Source organism: Pteropus vampyrus, unplaced genomic scaffold (assembly GCF_000151845.1).
Source record: "Pteropus vampyrus isolate Shadow unplaced genomic scaffold, Pvam_2.0 Scaffold33, whole genome shotgun sequence".
NCBI classification, from domain to species: domain Eukaryota; kingdom Metazoa; phylum Chordata; class Mammalia; order Chiroptera; family Pteropodidae; genus Pteropus; species Pteropus vampyrus.
The window spans coordinates 5582972-5587674 of NW_011888814.1; positions in this window are offsets into that span (position 1 = coordinate 5582972).

Here is a 4703-nt window from a genome sequence, read left to right on the forward strand (position 1 = left end):
GCTGTGAGAGGAGCTTGGATGGACAGAGAAGCCTCCGTTCTCCTACTCTGCTCTGGACTGGTGGCCAGGTCCAGCCCTATCCCTGTAGCAGGTCATCAGGCTCTGTCTGCAGGGAAGGACCCTAAAGTCCCTGAGTGCTCCATGGGACCATTCCTTGGGCCTTTCTGTCTTCATTACTCTTTATCTTTCATGATAATTTATAGTGACCAAATATTTGGGGAAGGGATGATAAATTTAATGATAGATTATAGTACAATTCAGCATGGAAGGTTCCATAAACTGTGGCTCAAGAACCACTAGGACCTTGGCAGATTGATGTGAATTTTACTGTTGTCCTTTTCATCATTTCTCCATCCAGGCTGTAGTATTTACAAAGCAGACACTAAAGTGGAGCTTTAGCAATCGTCACATTGTGTATGGTTTCTTGAGATATTATGTAAAAGAAAAGTTTACAGAATTTAGAGTAAATAAAAACTAACAATTTGACTTTTTAAAAAGGTTTTCTGAAAATTGTGGGTCATTAGGTTTGTAGTTAATACTGGAGAAGAATCTAGACTTTGTTGTCACATGGATGGTTTATTCACATATAGAAAAGAGTGTATTGACTAATAGGAGTTGGTATGTGGTGACTTAGAATAAACTGCCAATCCTCTCCTCCTCTCCCTGCTCCCAATTTCAGCATTTGACAAAGTTTGGCTGGTATAGCAGAAACAATGTTATCACAATGTATCATGTTTTTAGCTAATCATTTAACAGTTTTTTAGGATATGCTTTAAGGCAAAATAGAGACATTCAGAGAAGATATTTATAAAAATGAGTAAATATTTAGCTTGTTATACCAATGTAGTGGAAGATTCCTATATAGAAGTTGCACAAATAATCGGCACATTTTTATTTGAAATTTATTAATGTTTTAAGACATAGAGGCCTACTTATACAACTGATCTACATTCATTTGGCATTACAAAATTAACAACTAATATAATCTGGAGTAAAATCAGTATTTCAAAATATCTCTAGACTTTGATATAATGGGTTGAATTAAATAAAAACTATTTATATGAAATGTCCAGAATAGGCAAATTCATAGAGAGAGAAAGTAGATTAGTGGTTCCCAAGGCCAGGGGGAACTGGGGAACTGGGAGTGACTACTAATGGTTGGTTTCTTTTTGGAGTGCAAAAATGTTTTGGAATTAGATAAGGGTAATGATTGCATAATTTTTGGAATATACTAAAAACCACTAAATTGTACACTTGAAAAGGGTGAATTTATGTAAATGAATTATATTTCAATAGTATAAAAAGGCATTTATGGTTAATAAATGAAATAGAAGGAAAACTTATGAAGAACAGAAGGAAATTGAACACAATAAAGAATTTTTATCTTGCATATGTAGCCTGGTGAAACTCTAGTTGCATTCTCATAAACTCATTCATTAAAAAAAGAATAAAAATAGAAGTATACATCTCTATTATTATTAAGCATTGTTTTAGATATCCCAACTAGGATATATGTTTTAAATATTCTAACATGATATATATCATATTCAAATACTGGGGAAGAAAGCAATACTATATTCAATGCAGATGATTTGATCGTCTATATAGAACACACAAAGGATTTAAAATGAAAACAATTAGATTTGAAAATCCAAAAAGGTGTCTGGATAAAAAAGAATTGTTTAAGAAAGTCAACAGCTTCCCCATATGTTATCAACAAACAAATGTAACAGAAAATGAAACAGAAAAGAGCTCATTCACAAGAATAGTCTAAATAATAAAATAGTTACGAGTTAAATTCATGAGGTATGTGCAAAGATGAAACCCTTATATGGGTCTCAGAGATGGGTTATTATAGGAAATTGAATAAAAACAATTTTGTGTATGTGCATATATGCATTTTTCTAGGTAGAGAATCTAAAACTACCATCAGATTCTCAAATGGCTTTAAGAAACAAGAAAGTTTACATATTATTGCCCACGAAGGAGCAGTATCTAGGATAGTGTAATAAGAATACATTGATAAATAGGTAGAAGAATAGCTTGATAGACAAATAGGTGGAATTGACAGATAAATGGAAGAATATAGAAAATTAGAAATTAAGAACTGGTATATTTATGTATTTGGTGTGTGATAAAGGTGACATCTAAAATAATAGGAGAAAATGGATTATTAGTTTCCAAGGAAATAAATAATTATTAAGAAAAAATAATTTTTTTACTTCTTCACATACACCAAAATTTCAGATTTGTTAAAGATTTTATATAAGAATTAAATCTTTAAAAAAGTATTAGAAGAAAATGTAGATGAATTTTTATGTAATGTATGAGTCTTAAAAAAAGACCTCAAATAAACCATTATTAAGAAATGAATATTCTTCTGAATATAGGAAAATATAAGAACTTCACATAGAGTATAGAAGGCAAACAACAAATCAGGAAAGGCATTGTACTATAGATGACAAATTTTAATGTCATTAATACATAATACTCAAAAAACTTCAAAGAGAGAGATCAAAAGAAAAAGTGATCAAAGGCCAAGAAAAAAGCAATTTCTCAGAAGAAATACAAATAACCAGTAGACATATAAAATGTTCAAATGTACTACTAATCAAAGAGATGTAAATTTAAATAACAATAATATACTACTGGCTAATACTAAGAAGTCTGATAATAATACCCATTGTTTAAACTGGAGTTCGGAAGAGGGCTTTTGTATTTATGTACTGATGGTTGGGGGTCTAAATTGCCATCATATTCTGAATGTCAGTATGCCAATATCTATCAAAAGCCTTAAAAATGTGCATAAACTTTAACCCATTAATAACCGTTTTCAAAATGTATCCTAGGGAAATGTAATACTCACAAAAGTGTATTTGAGAATTGTTTTTTGCAGACTTTTTAAAATAATGGTGGAAATTTAAAAAGTATTAAGTAGGTTAAATGAATTGTGGCTCTGGTAATAGTAATTTCCAAAAATAGACCTAACAATATTTACAGTCTCACATGCTCTTTCTTAACCTTGTAACTCCCCCATTTGCAGTTTGAGTCTGTTTTCCTTCCCCCTGAACCTAGGCAGAACTTTGTGGCTCTCTCACAGAATAGAATATGATGAAAGTGAAGTTGGGTGACTTTTAAAGGCAATATGTCTATCCACCTATCTCTTCCTCTTTTGGGAGTTTTCTCCCTTGAAACCCAGCTTGTTGTGAGGAAAACCAGACCAGCATGGCAAGGACACTTGTAGGTGTTCTAGCAGAAAGCCCCAGGTAGGGTCATTGCTGATAGCCAGCATCCACTAGTCATGTAAATGAATGAGATTTCAGATGATTCCAGCCTTCCAGCCTTTGAGCTACCACAGCTGATTCTAAGTAGAACAGAGACAAGTTGTTGATTTGTGAGCAAAATAAATTGCATATTTGTGAGTAAAATAAATATTGTTTTAAGTCAGTATGTTTTGAAGTAGTTTGTTATATAGCCATAATACCTGGAACAATGTTTCGTCTAAAACTGGATATTGTGAAGATATTACACATAAAAGTATAGATGAATAAATACATATCTTAAAAATTTTAAAGACATTTACAGATTGCAAATTAGAAAAAGGGCAATCGTGAGAGTATATATAATTACATTTTGTGTGTGTGTGCACAAAAATGTGCATAAATATCCCACAGTCAGCATATGTATGCATAGAAAAAGAGGCCAATAAAGTATTTACCAAAATGTAAATGGCAGTTGTCTTTAAATGTTTGGAAGAAAGGGATGATTTATACTTTTGATTCTTGCTCATTGTGCTTATCTTGCTATATTTTCTACAAGTGGAAAGTGATCATTTGTTCAATAAGGATGAAACAAATTTGGACTTAAGTTAGTCCACAGTTGAAGTACAAGATATAAAGGAACCTGACTCAATAGGTGTTCATAAGAAAAAGACAGGTGTTTTAGTTGATTACAAGTTCTGAGTCAGCCAACAGTGTGCTGTAGCTGCCAAAATGTTAATGGAAACTTTGATAGCAATTACAAAATTTTAGAGTCCAGAGCAGTAGTCCTACTATATGACACCCTGAATAGATCACACTTTGAGGTACCATGGTTTAAGAAGCACAGCAACTGGATTTCTTTCAGAAGAGACTGAACCAGATAGTGGTGAGGCATGAAATGAGTTTATATGAGGGACAGTAGAAACAGGAAATCCTGTTGTGTTAGAAAAGAAAAACCATTAACAGATATAGATATAGAGAAGTTAGAATTCATCTGGATAATTTCAGAGAGCAAGAATTAAACAATAAATCTTCAGAGAGACAGATTTAGCTCAATTGAAGACAATACTTCCAATTAAATTGAACTATTCAAAAATTGAAAGGATGCCAAAGAATGTAGTAAGATCTTTGTCTCTGGTGTTGAGTTTCCCAGAGAGGACCTCTGTACTTCATGCGCAGTGTAGCTGGGTATCAGTTAAAGTCTTGTCCCCGCCAAATCTACAGGTCCCTGTCACAAGATCGGAGCCTCAACGATACGCTGTCTGCATAGTGTGTTCCCATTTAGATGTCACCATTTAGCATACCTTTTTAACAGCCTGATTTTCTGAATTCCGTTTTTGATAATTAGCACAGCTGAACTAAGTTTGGCAGTGATTTTCTCAGAATTAAGGACTCATTTCTGAAGATGATGTGTGTCTTAATTAAGTCTCCTCATTAACACTC